Source organism: Paramormyrops kingsleyae, chromosome 5 (assembly GCF_048594095.1).
Source record: "Paramormyrops kingsleyae isolate MSU_618 chromosome 5, PKINGS_0.4, whole genome shotgun sequence".
Classification (NCBI taxonomy): domain Eukaryota; kingdom Metazoa; phylum Chordata; class Actinopteri; order Osteoglossiformes; family Mormyridae; genus Paramormyrops; species Paramormyrops kingsleyae.
In genome coordinates, this window is record NC_132801.1 from 41034371 (window position 1) to 41050338 (window position 15968).

The 15968-nt window shown below is 44.9% G+C and overlaps 1 protein-coding gene across 8 annotated transcripts in view; it reads right to left on the minus strand.

Moving 5' to 3' along the window:
- The window catches only part of LOC111836755 (rho GTPase-activating protein 23-like), a 122118-nt gene that overhangs the window by 78510 nt on the left and 27640 nt on the right, over positions 1–15968 (minus strand). The window lies entirely within an intron of this gene.

A 15968-nucleotide genomic window follows, 5' to 3' on the forward strand; every position in this document is an offset into this window, starting at 1 on the left:
CTGCTCCAACCTTCCCTCACTCGTGAACAAGAGATCCTTAAACTCCTCCACTTGGGGAAGGACCTCCTCCCCAACCCGAAGAGAGCATTCCACCCTTTTCCGGCTGAGGACCATGGTCTCGGATTTGGAGGTGCTGATTTTCATCCCAGCCGCTTCACACTCGGCTGCGAACTGCTCCAGTCAGAGCCGAAGGTCATGGTATGATGCAAAAAAAGCAAAAAGCATCTGCGAAAAGCAGAGACCTAATCCTGGGGTCACCAAACCAGACACCCTCAACGCCTTGAAATTCTGTCCATAAAAGTTATAAATATCGGTGACAAAGGGCAGCCCTGGCAGAGTACAACCCTCACCAGAAACGAGTCCAACTTACTGACGACAATGCAGACCAAGCTCTGACACCAGTTGTACAGGGCCCGGCACCCCATACTCCCGGAGCACTCCCCACAGGATTCCCCGAGGGATGTGGTCGAATGCCTTCTCCAAGTCCGCAAAGTACATGTAGACTAGTTGGGCAAACTCCAACACACCTTCCAGGACCCTGCCGAGAGTATAGAGCTGGTCCACTGTTCCACGGCCAGGGCGAAAGCCACACTGCTCCTCCTGAATCCGAGGTTCGACTATCTGACGGATCCTCCTCTCCAGTACCCCCAAATAGACCTTACCAGAGAGGCTGAGGAGTGTGATCCCCATATAGTTGGCACACACACTCCGGTCCCTACTTCTTAAAGAGGGGGACCAACACCCTGGTCTGCCAATCCAGAGGCACCACCCCTGATGTCTACGCAATGCTGCAGATGCGTGTCAACCCAGACAGCCCTGCAATATCCAGAGTCTTGAGGAACTCCGGGCGGATCTCATCCACCCCCAGGGCCCGGCCACCGAGGAGCTTTTTAACCACCTCAGCGACCTCCGCCCCAAAGATAGGTGAGTCCACCCCCAAGTCCCCAGACTCTGCTTCCTCATTGAAAGACATGTCGGATTTATAGGTCTTTGAAGTATTCCTTCCACTGACCCACAACGTCCCGAGCTGAGGTCAGCAGCGCCCCATCCCCACCATAAACAGTGTTGATGATGCTGCACCGCATTCCCGCCCTGAGCTGCCGAATGGTAGACCAGAATTTCCTTGAAGCAATCCGGAAGTCGTTCTCCATAGCCTCACCAAACTCCTCCTATACCCGAGTTTTTGCCTCAGTGACTGCCAAAGATGCGTTCAACTTGGCCTGCCGGAACTCATCAGCTGCCTCTGGAGTCCCACAGGCCAAAAATGCCCAATAGGACTCCTTCTTCAGCTTGACAGCATCCCTTATCACCCAGTGTCCACCAGCGAGTTCGGGGATTGCGGCCGCGACAGGCAACGATCACCTTACGGCCACAGCTCCAGTCAGCTGCCTCCACAATGGAGGCACAGAACATAGCCCATTCGGACTCAATGTCCCCTGCCTCCCATGGGACATAGGCGAAGCTCTGCCGGAGCTAGGAGTTGAAGTTCCTTCTGACAGGGGATTCAGCCAAACGTTCCCAGCAGACCCGCACTATACACTCACCTAAAGGATTATTAGGAACACCATACTAATACGGTGTTTGACCCCCTTTCACCTTCAGAACTGCCTTAATTCTACGTGGCATTGATTCAACAAGGTGCTGAAAGCATTCTTTAGAAATGTTGGCCCATATTGATAGGATAGCATCTTGCAGTTGATGGAGATTTGTGGGATGCACATCTAGGGCACGAAGCTCCCGTTCCACAACATCCCAAAGATGCTCTATTGGGTTGAGATCTGGTGACTGTGGGGGCCATTTTAGTACAGTGAACTCATTGTCATGTTCAGGAAACCAATTTGAAATGATTCGAGCTTTGTGACATGGTGCATTATCCTGCTGGAAGTAGCCATCAGAGGATGGGTACATGGTGGTCATAAAGGGATGGACATCGTCAGAAACAATGCTCAGGTAGGCTGTGGCATTTAAATGATGCCCAATTGGCACTAAGGGGCCTAAAGTGTGCCAAGAAAACATCCCCCACACCATTACACCACCACCACCACCAGCCTGCACAGTGGTAACAAGGCATGATGGATTCATGTTCTCATTCTGTTTACGCCAAATTCTGACTCTACCATTTGAATGTCTCAACAGAAATCGAGACTCATCAGACCAGGCAACATTTTCCAGTCTTCAACTGTCCAATTTTGGTGAGCTTGTGCAAATTGTAGCCTCTTTTTCCTATTTGTAGTGGAGATGAGTGGTACCCGGTGGGGTCTTCTGCTGTTGTAGCCCATCCGCCTCAAGGTTGTGCGTGTTGTGGCTTCACAAATGCTTTGCTGCATACCTCGGTTGTAACAAGTGGTTATTTCAGTCAAAGTTGCTCTTCTATCAGCTTGAATCAGTCGGCCCATTCTCCTCTGACCTCTAGCATCAACAAGGCATTTTCGCCCACAGGACTGCCGCATACTGGATGTTTTTCCCTTTGCACACCATTCTTTGTAAACCCTAGAAATGGGTGTGCGTGAAAATCCCAGTAACTGAGCAGATTGTGAAATACTCAAACTCAAACAACTGTCAGGACCTGTCTCCCCACCCGAAAGCGAAGGGAGGCTTCCCTCTCGTCCACCGTGGTAAGCCCCAATGTACAGGCGCCCAGCCAGGGGACAATGAGTATGCCCACCCCTGCTCGGCGCCTCTCCCTGTGAGCAACTCCAGAGTGGAAGAGGGTCCAACCCCCCTCAAGGAGACTGGTTCCAGAGCCCGAGCTGTGCGCCAAGGTGAGCCCGACTATATGTAGTCGGAACCTCACAACCTCGCGCACCAGCTCAGGCTCCATCCCCACCAGAGAGGTGACATTCCATGTCCCTAGAGCTAGCTTCTGCAGTCAAGGATCGGACCGCCAAGGTCCCCGCCATCGGCCACTGCTCAACTCACACTGCACCCAACCCCTTTGGCCCCTCCTACAGGTGGTGAGCCAATTGGAGGGTAATGTCAGTTCAAGAATATAAGAATGTTGCAGAGCTTCTATTCACTGATATACACTAAACAATCAGGAATACAGACATCAGAAAAATAACTGGGGGAAAAAAATCAGCATAGGCTATCAGTATGAAGTGGAACAAAAGGTCATTCACCCATCCATGACAAACATGTAAACGGTCCAGCATGTAATCCAAATGGAGATCAGGCAATGATCAGAGAACCGAATCACATCCATCCATCCATTCTCTGTGAGCACTTGTCCTATATAGGGTTGCATGGGGTCTGGAGCCTATACCAGAAGCTACAGGCGCAAGGCAGAATGGGATGCTAACCTATTGCAGGGCGCACCTACACATCATTCAGTCACACAGATAGACCTATGGGCAATTTGGTAACTTCAATTAAACTGAGCAAGTTTTTGGACTGTGGGGAAGGAAAACCAGAGTACCTGGAGGAAACCCCAGGGAGAACATGCAAATTCCATACACATGGAGCCATGGTGGTGACTCAAACCCTGGTGTCAGAGGTGTGAGGCACTAACCACTGTGCCACCATGCTGGCCCAAGGGTTGTTCAGGAAGTATCAAAGGCTGACATTTTCTTGACAGCAGCTCTCATGGATCAATAGGAAATCGTCTGCTGATATCAAAAGAAAGTAAATACTGGAATTCTCCTTCAGTGTAGGGCTTGCACTCCCATCCAGCAACTGGCTGGCTGGGTGGGTTAAAGAGTGCAATGTTAAACTTGAGAGCTTCTAAACTGATGTTGCCATTCATCAAAGGACTATCAGACATCTCACACTGTAGTAATCTGAGAGCAGATCCTGCATTACATTTAATAAATGTCTGGCTGCAGTGAGGAATTAATTGATTGGTTCGAGATAAATTTATATTTATGGTTATTCCACTCTTGATAAAAAAAATGGTCTCAGTGGAATACTCTTACAATGCTACCTTCCCAAATAAAAAAACAGCAGAAGATTGTGCATTATATTATGCTAAATTATTTTCTGCCAGTTTCTTCTGAGATTAAATACCAACTTAATTATTTGCTAGGCACTAACAATTTCTCACTTTTTTCTAGGATTAAAAAGTTTGCCAATGAACTCACGGGGCGCTGGCACAGGTTCTGCACACATTGCCAGCATGGCTGGGTCTGAGCAAACGGCCACCAGACACCTCACACTTCTTGGCTTCTGACCCTCCCTCCCAAGAGGGTTTGGATGGAAAGCATGACACATGGTAACCTTCACCAAGGAAATGGTCCTGTTTGATTACTAGAGTGCACGCACATGTATAAGCTGTCTGTATTGACATTTGGACATGTGCCGAGATTGGCTCAGGTCCAGCACCTGCTAGATCTCGAGAAGTAAATTTATTGATTTATAGATTTGTTTAGGGCAATTTAAATAAACTGGATTGTCATTTGTCAAGATTGTCAAGAGTGGATTCCTAATGCAGTAGTGATGGTGGTTTTTATAGCTAAACTGAGACTTAGTATAGCTTTTTGAAAAGAATAAAACCTCATACAGATGTGATACAGCTTACAGGCTATTACTGTTTCCTTCTACCTCCATTTTTTCAGGTAATGGACATAGAGGGGAGGGGGCAACAGTGGAATGGGTTATTAATAACAGGAATATATGAACAGAGGAAAACTGAAGGCTGTCATTGACTTGTAATAAGTGCACAAAAACACCACACACCACAGGCAGAATTAATTATAAGGCAAGTGTGTATTTTGCTTGTAACTTCCCAAAATAAAAGAGACGCTTTAACTTTTTAGCATTGAATGCTAAATTTTTCAGTACTGCAATCTGAATAGAATCGAGACACTGCTAAGGTCAAAAAGGCTGAAACACAACCTCCCACTCAATAAGGCACACAAGGTAAAATGCCAAGAATGGGCATGTCTCAAGAATGATGTTACAAAGGTTTTTTTTTTAAGATGCGATGCAAGTTACTTTTAATGGAGTAGATGGACGGGCCAGTGGATGGGCACCTTCTACAAGCACCAACAAGGTGGTGGAGGAGTAATGATGTGTGAGCTGCAATTATCAGTGATAAACTTGTCAGACTGTCCAAATTGCAGATGGTGTAAAAATTAACCCCAAGATCTACTTTGAATTGCAAGAAGATACTTTCTTCAACACTGGTTATGAAAGGTTATGATTAGGGCTGTCGAAATTAACGGGATAACGTGGATTAATCCATCATCATGATTAATCTGATTAAAATTTTTAACGCAATTAACCCATCTGCAGCGCAGAATGACTCTAAATCCCTGAAATGTCTCTGTCAACCCATTTCGGGCAGTTTTAGTGCATTCCATTTGCCCTGGGAACTCGTATTCCGAGTTGTATTCTGGAGTTTTGAAGCCGGAAGTGACAACATACGCGCTCCCGTTTCTCGGAGATCCGAGAAATATCTCGGAGCAACACAGAGGATCCCGAGTTCAGAATCCAAGATGGCTGCGCCTTTTATCAACAGAAGGGAAAGTTGTAGTTTTATACTGTTTAAGCACTACTTCTCATTTATGGCTCATTAAATCGGTCGCACAAATCATACCGTCCAACTTATCTGTGGACGTGTTGCTACGGAGTTTTATACGTAAAGCACCGCGCGTAATGTGTTAACTGATATTGCTAATAATGGCAATTAACTGGGCTAGAATTGGATTTCATGATTAGTCGGATTATTTGTCGGATTTACGGTAGTTCGGGCTAATTGTAAGTGAACGAAGATAAACTGAGGTATCTTAAATATGACAAGTTGTCCGGCTCAGAAAAAATCTTGCTTTTTGATATGGGTTCATGGTATTGCACTTCTGTGGCAGATGGAATGCATCCGACTCGTGTTCAAGATGTTCAATAAACATGTTAAGTGCATATATATTCCCTTTTTTCTTGAGTCCGTTTGCTCATGTAAAATGAATTGTGATTAATATAGATTAAAAATGAATGATATTTAATCGTGATTAATCTAAATTAATCCACAGCAACCCTGTGATTAATCTGATAAAAAAATTTTATCGTTTGACAGCACTAGTTATGATATTAATGCAGTACAATGCCCCTTCCCATGCATCAAAGTATTCCAAAGATTGTCTAATAAAGGTGACTGAATTATGACCAGGCCCCCTTCATCACCTGATTCAACCCCCATTGAGAACTAATGGGCCTTACTAAAGTGCGAGATTTACCAAGATACCAAGCAGTACACTTCTCAGAGCAGCATCTGGGAGGTGGTCCTAGCTGACTCAGCTAATACATGACAGGATCAAATCAAAAACTTGACTGGTTCAATGGACAATGGGTTCATGATAGTAATTGAAAATAAAGGTAGCTAAACCGGACATTACACTTGGTAAAGTGCTCACCAATCAGAAGTAGCCCACAAACACGTGAAACCAGAGGAAAAGGTTTACATTTGTGGTGCGAAAGAATATTGATACGACTGCTGAGCTATAAGTGAATTACCTACTTATTTCATGGTCAGAGTTCCAGGAGGAACCAGGACTCTAAACACTAGGATCTTTGTCCTCTTGCAAAAATATTGGGAGTGCCACACACCTCTTTCCAGCGACCTCATGATCGCCATGCTCTCCCAATCCAGCTGCCGTCTTCATAGGAAGAGTCATCAGAGGTAAGTGAATCTCTTGACGAGGTCGACATTCTCCCCACAGACAGACACACTACTGATGGCTGTGCCTAAAGGCTGGTTCTTACTTCTCCACACAAGTGCATCACTCGCGTATCCACTTGTGTATGAGTACATGGAAACATTCATATTTCTCCGGTTAAGCTGCATACTTTGCGCATGCTCACAATGTGTTGCATTTATATTTTTCTTAATGATAATAATATAAGTTATTATTGTGGTATTTTGATCTACACCACAGCAGTGAGGTTTGTATATGGTTCTCTACGTTTTACAAATTCAGGGAGCCAGCTCACAGGGTTGCCAACTTTGGTCAGCTGGCTGGCGTAAGATTTTCAGTTCGAGACAAGTCTGCACAAACATGCACACGCATTTATATGCATGCAACAGTTTTATTACACTGTAAAGAGTATTTAGGGTTTGCAAACTTCCCCAACGCTCATCAAAATCATCCACGTTGGTATTTTAAGTGGACAATAGCGAATTCGATCATGTGCAGTGTGTCCAGAGCAGCGCGTACAATGCTACATGGACACAAATTTGGAGTGCAGCTGCTGTTCATCCACGGAGGCACAAAATGATGTCAAATACGTCATAAAAGTTAGAGCAGACATGTCTGCTAGTATGTATGTGGAGAAGTATGAACCAGCCTTAAGAAGTCATTAAAGTCCTGGATCTTGATTTTTATCCAGGACACTCACAATCCCAGACACTTAGACTCCTTGCTCAGTCTCTGGAGAGCCCCGATCACAACAACATCGTTGGAAAAGTCAAGATCAGTAAATCTTTATTTACCAACAGACGCCCCACAGCTGCTGGACGTCACAACCAACACCCAGTCCATTCAAGCATTGAACAACATTGAGCAGGAGCAAGAACACACCCCTGGCGAACCCCAGAATTAACTGGGAAGAATGGAGAGGTTCTCCCTCCAATCTACCTAGCACTCACAGTACCAGTGTACAGACCAGCCATGATGTCTGGCAACTTTGGGAGATCCAGCAAAGTCTCAGGATGTCCCACACTGCAACTCGAACAACGGAGTCAAACACTTTACAAAAATCGATAAAGGCTGCAAAAGATCTCTGCCGAATTTCACACCTGCATGGTAGACTTCTTAGGCATAAACCCAGACTGTTTTGATCGCTGGTAGGTGAGCAATTGATCACAGATCATGTTAAGGATGACCCTAGCAAGGACCTTACCCGGCACTGAGAGCAGTGTTATGCCCCTATAGTTGCCGCAATAAAGGCCTTTCCATTTCCAGATAGGGATCACAAGCCCCGTTTTCCAGTCAGTTGGGATAATGCCTGATTCCCAAATGGAAGCAAAGACTGCCTGCAATGCTAGGAGGACAGCCTTACTACCAGCCTGGAGAATTTCACCCCGGATATCACAGATCCCTGCGGCCTCCCACACCTCTAGCTGATTCATCACCCATGCAATCTTAGTGAGATTAGGTGGTTCACAGCTGACTGGAGGATCAGTGGCATTGGAACCAGGATCCAGCAACCCGCAGCCCCTGATCATTCACAAAGTCAAGGAACATGGAACCACTCTCACCCTGGACTCCAAACCCATGGGGACCAACACAATCCTTATAGCCAGCCCTGTCAATGCCAGTGGTCGCACTGATGACACCCACGACCAGAGGAGAGTCACCTTGTGGGCATCCATCAACAACTGAGCAAAGTTGCGATGTCCCTCAATGAGACATCACTCACCGCAGTCGGAGCATACACTGACCCAACAGACAAGACACCCAAGGAGAGCCCAGGTCTGAGCCTCATAATACACTCATTGAAAGGACTGACATCAGACACCATCAGGAGGAGCTGATCCGCGACACCAGGTACTCCCTTAGTATGGCAGCCATCAGAGTGACCAGACCAAAAGTAGGTATATCCACCTACAGAGATCTGACCACTTCCCGGCCTGCGTACCTCCAAGAGTGGTGCCACCAAAATGCGGAGTTTACGAAGCTCCTACAACAGTAGAGGAAGATGGTCATCTTGGCGGAGACAAAACACTCCACACACCTACCCTAATGGGCCGCTTCAAACTGGGACCCAAGTGCTGCCAAGCAGCAAGGCAATAGTTCAGCACCACATCAGCCCCAATCCCCATCCGGCTAGACCCTATTCACTTTCCAAGGGTTTTTAGTCTTCTGTGGATGAGGCTCTGGAAGGCTTTCCCCCATCCCCTTCATAATGCGTGCAGTCTTCCTGTAGGCAGCTGCACCAGAATGTGCAATCGAGCCACCAGTGCATCGTCACCTTCCTTTTCTGCCTGCACCATGCCTTGCCCCCATGTCAGAAATTCTTGAGTTCCTGACACCTTTCTTGCGAATAAATGGTCATAAAAAAGAAATTTGACACTATTTCTGATATTTTTTTTTGTAAATTGCTATGGATGAAAAATATGAGGCATATCTAAAATATTTTGGGGGTCGTCTCATTGTTGTCCCACTAGTGCATCTGTAGTTAATTTCCTTAACACCAAAGCACCTGAAACCAATTAACAACCCCCTCTGCTACTTAACTGACCAGATCAATATCCCAAAAGTTTAGTTGACCTGATGTTATACTCTGACTCTGTTCCTTTAATTTTTTGAGCAGTGTACATCCAGCCCTGTAAGGAGGACCATCAACTTACAGGGAAATTTGGGGGTTGGTGACAGGATTGGACAGAATCTCACTGGTCCATTCGGACTAGTGTGATGTTGAGGTATCACTCGCCACATGGCTGCACTCATGGTCTAATCCTTGAGGTGGTTCGTTGTGTGGTGGATGCAGCAACGTGCTGTCAGTACATACTCCTTACCTTACTAAATTTAACGTAACAGTCACAGCTTTTGTGATAATTGTTTAATGTTTGGTTGTTCCCTGTTAATTTAAATAAAGTAATAAATACATGTTGGAAGCAATTCATATCTTTAAGTTCTCATCCTTGCATTAGAATATAGATCACTTAATGTTTTTATGGTATCTCATGTGGTAATGCTGTCATATGTTTTAGATCTATTACAAGCTGAATATTGAACTTAAGCTTGACATATAAAAATTATACTGCAAATCAAACTGTAATCGCTGTCAGATTAGATATTTTCCCCAAATCACTCAGCCCTAGTTCCTAGTGCCCTATTATTCAAATCACGGTTCTCGAGGTCCGAGCACTGCTGGTTTTCCAGCCTTCCTTTACCTGTGAGCCAGTTGTGAAGCCTCTGACCAATCAGAATCAGTAATTATTAAACTAACTACCTGGGAGAACTGAAAACAAGGCCTGGATTTGGAATCGAGGTCCAGATTTGAAGAACCCTGCCCTAGTGTGTTTTCCCTGTTCTCTGGATAGCCTCATAGCTCAGCAGGTTGAATGTGCTGCTCAGACTGTCATCCATGCTGGTCAGGAGTTCGAGGCTGGCCAGAGGCCAGTCCCACCTTTTGGATAATTTATATTGTCTTTAGTTTCCTTGGTGTTTGGTATGTCTGTTTGTTTTCTGTTCCTAATTTTGGTCTTCCCTGTTCATGCCTGGGTCACCCCTCTGTTATGTTTCTAAATTTCATGTGTTGTGATCATTTAGGTTCACCTGTTGCTTGTTGTCCTGTGCCGTGCTTGACTGGTTAATTTTGATATGGTCCACACTAGGGATGAAAGCAATTAATCGATTATCAATTAATTGTCGATAAGAAATTACTCGATTAAAATTAATTAATTGCAATTAATTGTATTTTGAACCCATAATTCCTTGCCAGTCCTCATGGGGCGCACTTGACGCCAGACGTACTTGACGCACACGCGGGAACACAAGCAAACAACAGATAAAACAACAGATAAAAGAGAAACGGTACACAGAGGATGAAGAGGGCAAAACGGAGTGCAGTATGGAGCCACTTCAAGTTGGTCAATGACGACAACGACGCCAAATGCACAATATGTGGAAGTATTTTGAAGTAAATAGAAAAATTGCCGCTTAGCAATTAATCGATCATCGATCGATAAGATGAAACAACTATTGATTAATGAATTACTCGATAATTTGAAAGTAAAATTGTTTATTTTACTTTACTCTCCATGTTCAATGAAATAAACAAGCAAGATGATAAGACGTGAATTTCCACCCATAATTTTGTGGGATTCCCCTGCTTGTGTGCCAAGATTTTCTGAACAATGACTGTTTATTGCAATTCTGAAACTGATTTTAAGCCCTAATAGCAACATTCTCTAAAATAATATCCTATAAAATCTGCTCCAGCCCACCAGGACCATGCTGAGGCACCACTGCCATATCCAATTATAGAAGACATTTTGATACCAGCCGCAAAACAAGGATCTCAGTGAGTTAGGGATACTTGTAACTGACAATTAAAACAAAGAATCTTCCATGTCACCCATTTTATTTGTTTCCTTTTACTGACAGCTGTTCTGCACAATCCAAACAAAAAGCTGATAGCACTCTGGCCAATCTTGTCTTTTCCAGTCATTCTAGGTTTTTCAAAAACTCCCATAAAGGTCAGTGGTGATGTGGATTCAAGAAGTGTAAAACAAAACAGCGTGTAGGGTTAGGAGATTATCAGAGAGAGCAAGAAGCTGAGGCCAGCATCTAGGAGATTACCAGCCAAGAGGCCCTGAAGTCCACAGTCGCAGTCCCAGCTTTGACCCATTAGCCCGGAGCAAATGACCACTCACATCTGTAGCATCGCAAATCAGTGGGCACTGTAAAAGGTCTACCCTTTGCGGTCTGTACTTAAACACTGGGAGTATTAGAAACAAAATTCATAATTTAGAGCAGCGGTCATTAACAGGCGGACCGCGGTCCGGGTCCAGACCCAGACCCAGACCCAGATGCTGTTCCATACGGACCCGGACCGACAGCCAAAACATTTAGTTATTATTTAAAACCTGACGGGGCACATTTATTTTAACCGGCGCAGCGTTTGTAGTCTTTTCGGTATTGGTTTAGCAGTAGAACCGCTGTTTCCCACGACAATGAACGTCAAACGCCTCTGACCGCCAAGCAAGACGTATAATTCGGCGTATGCAGCCCTTTGTCTGTGCTAATGTGCCTTTCGTGTTAATAGCAGCAGCGAAGCTAACACCCGCAAACAAAAAGCATAATGTTCCTAACAGTGGCTGCACTCTCCTGAAATCGTTAAGCTGAAAAGTTTTCAAATACAATATGTATTATATAACACGTTGGATAAGTAGACGTACTTTATTGTTGATTTCATGTTTGTTGAAGTTTCTGCATTTTAACATATGTATAAAGTAATGTTATCTGTTATATAAATAAACTTATGTGAAACAAAAACGTTTGTACGTTTTCAGGGTTGCCAAATCTCAAACATCTGGCATGACACTCACGCTTTCAGACTCATGCTGGAAATCTTACGGCAAATCTATATTATTCCATTATAAAACCTAAAATTAGCTATGTCAAAAGTGTATTAACACGGTTAAATACAAAAGCAGACTATTTACAAGGTAAGAACTGTTACATGTGTGCAGACATCTCAAATTGAAAATCTCACTCCAGCCAGTTGGCCGAAGTTCTATGTCACGTGACAATAAATAATGTCAAAACGTTTTTGAATTGTACTGAATTAATTTGATTTGAGAGTCAGGTGCTGATTACATACAATGTTGATGCAACTAATAGGCTACTTAAATATATATCACACTATTAAATAGTTAGACATTATGATCTTCCGGACCTTTGCTTCAAGAATTTTTCTCTAACTGGACCTCATTAAATTTTAGTTGAATACCCCTATGATAGAGCATCGATCTATCATATGATGAAGACATCGATCTCCAACACCAGGCACAGAGACCAAGGAATTTCTGCCATCCTAAAGAGGGCCTTTAGTTTAAGGCACCAGGGCTGTTATAGCTGTGTATGTATAGTAAAAATACACTACCACTCTGTTCAGAGCTCTGTCTCTTTAGGGCATGTGATTAAATGAGCACTTTACCTGGCCTGGCTGGAACGCTGTACTTGTCCACATCACCTTAGCTGGCTAAACAGAACTTGTCAGAATGTCAGTTAGCTATAAAAAGCAAATGGGATCTCCATGCTGAAGCTAATATATTCATTATGCCAATAATGCATTACCAAGGCACAGAGGAGGGGTCAGGAATTCAGCCAACACCTGTGGCAGGCCTACAGGTTTGCGACTGTAATATCGCAAATGCTTAGAAAGCGTCCCCTCCCCCCACATCGGTCAGTCTGATCACATCTCTTTGTTCTTGATCCCCGCATACAAACCCCTCATTGCCAGAACAAAGCCCACTGTACAGACCATCAGAGTCTGGCGCAAAGGAGCCATGACCAGACTACAGGACTGTTTTGACAAAACAGACTGGGATTTGTTCAAACTGGAGTCCACACAGGACAGCCACACCGACCTGAATGTATATGCATCCTCTGTTGTGTCCTACATAAACTTCTGCATGGACACTGTTACCACTTCCAGGGTCATACGCACAGGGAAGTTCAAAATCTGCTGAAGTCACATGATGAGGCTTTCCACACCGGCAACCGAGAAGTCTACTCAACAGCCAGGTCCAACCTGAGGAGAGGGATCAGAGAGGCGAAGCACTCCTACAGTACAAAGATAAAATTGAGGAGCACTTCAACAACAACTCTGACCCCCGGCGCATGTGGCATGGAATCAGGTCCAATACCGACTATAAAAGCAGCAACACCCATCAAACCAGCACAGCGACCTCATCCCTACCTGACGATCTGAACCAGTTCTTCGCACAGTTTGACAAGGACACCAACCACCATCATACCAGGCTGACTGTGCAGGAGGCCCCCCTGAATACCCTGGTGTTCAGCCCACACGAGGTTAGAAGAGCCCTCAGGCACATCAACCAACAAAGCTGCCGGAACTGACGGTGTCTCTAGACGAGTGCTGAAGAATTGCACAACTGTCTGCAGTCCTCACCAGCCTGTTTAACACCTCCCTGAAACAGGCCACCGTCCCTACCTGCCTCAAGTCTGCCACCATCATCCCTGTCCCTAAACAGGCAGCCGTCAGGACCCTGAACGACTACCGTCCAGTGGCCCTGACCCCCATTGTCATGAAGTGCTTTGAGCGGCAGGTCTTAGCACACATCAAGAAGAACATACCTCCCTTCCTGGACCAACACCAGTTTGCCTACCGGTCAAACAGGTCAGCTGAGGATGCCATTACATTGGCCACACTGCCCTATCACACCTGGAGCAGCGGAACAGCTACATGCAGATGCTGTTTATCGACTACAGCTTGGCCTTTAACACCATCCCCCCCACCAAGCTGGCCATCAAACTGCACAACCTTGGACTAAACACACACCTGTGGAACTGGGTCTTGGAGTTTCTGACCAACAGACCACAGACAGTGCACTTGGGTAACCACACCTCCACCTCCATCACTCTCAATACAGGAGCACCTCAGGGCTGTGTGCTCAGCCCCCTCCTCTACTCCCTCTTCACACACTACTGCAAACCCACCCATGATTCTAACATCATAATTAAGTTTGCAGACGATACAACTGTGATAGGTCTGATCTCAAACAACGAGTCAGACTACAGGGAAGAGGTCGAGAACCTGAAGCGCTGGAGCCAAGACAACAACCTTGCCCTGAACTCAACAAAGACGAAATAAATAGTCCACCCCATCAGCATCGGTGGTGAGAAGATGGAGGTGGTTCAGAGCTTTCGATTCCTCGGGGTTCAGATCAGCTGTGACCTGTCATGGACCACAAACACTTCAGCCATTGTCAAAAAGGGACTTCAGAGGCTCTACTTCCTGCGGAGCCTGAAGAAAGCACAACTTCCACAGCAGCTCCTGGTTAACTTCTACAGGTGCACCATAGAGTCAGTGATCACATACTGCATCACTCTGGATGCACCATGGAGAACAGGAATACCCTGCAGCGCATCATTAAGACAGCCCAGCGGATCACTGGCACCCAACTTCCATCACTGGAAGAAATCCACCGCACCCAGTGCAGCCGCAAAGCTGGAAAAATAATCAAGGACCCTTCCCATCCTGGACACAAACGGTTTACACCTCTGCAATCTGGTAGATGCTACAGAACCCTATACGTACGCACAACCCGACTGAGGAACAGTTTTTACCCTACATCCATCACACTTCTGAACTTGCAGGACTGATCTCAAACATTCTGAAGCAATACCCCACATGTGCAATTTCCATATTTATGTGCATTTAGTCCACTTGAAAACTCTACCTCTGCGAACTTACTTACAAGCACCTTATTGTATATATATCTTGTACATATAGTGACTGTACATACTCTCCCATTATATTTATGCCTCGAATCTATTTAATTGTAAATATACTGTGCATCTGCTGGCGTGTTCCAAACTAAATCTCATTGTACTTACAATGACAATAAAGCATCTATCTATCTATCTATCTATCTATCTATCTAAAGCTCAGTGCTCCAGGTGCCAGATCTGCCCTGGCAGCCTGCCACTGCCAATGTAGGCACATTTCTGTGCAGTAATTGCAGTGACTGTGCCCTCTGTAACTATAAACATTCTCTTCCAGGAAAAAAAGAGCATTCTCATTTGTGATGCTGGCTAACAAGACATGCACTACAATGCCCAAAATTCTGACAGGGTCCAGCTCTAGACCTCACACCAACCCCAAATATTGCCTTAAAATACTTAAAACCAGTAACTTATTCCTGACTTAAGGGAAGCACGGATATCTGACGATACATAACTCGCATAAACCACAATGTCAGTGCAAATACAACAGAGGAGTATAATTACCAAATTACCTGTATAATGTGTCATGGAGAGTTTAAACTTATAATAAAGACTGCTTAATACCTACGATTTACATACATAAAGTTAAAGCTGTTTCGTGCGATCAGTAAGGAGCGATGTGATAATATGACAGTTCTGTACTATGAAAACTGCATCGCATGGCGCTTTAGAGTAGCCACTCGTAACATCTGCGCAGAATGTGAAGAAACACGTCTTTTTCAATGAACCGCGCAGATACAAATGGCAGCGAGCAAATCTCAATCTTTAGATTTAACGATATACGACATAAAAAAGCACAGCGATTTCATTTTGCCTTAGTTGAGTAGTGTAACATCTCTGATAGATCAGACCAGATTCGCAGCGGCTCTGACTGCCTTTGACAGCCTACTGCTACATTACGTCCAACATAATACCAGCACTCCCCCGTTATATACTACTTTGCAGCATGCCGGGTCCTGGAATACACACGTTTTAATCCACGTCGGATTTTGGCCGTGTTATTAATTACAGTTGAACAGGCAAGTAGGCTACAGGAATCTAGTTTGAGAATTTGAT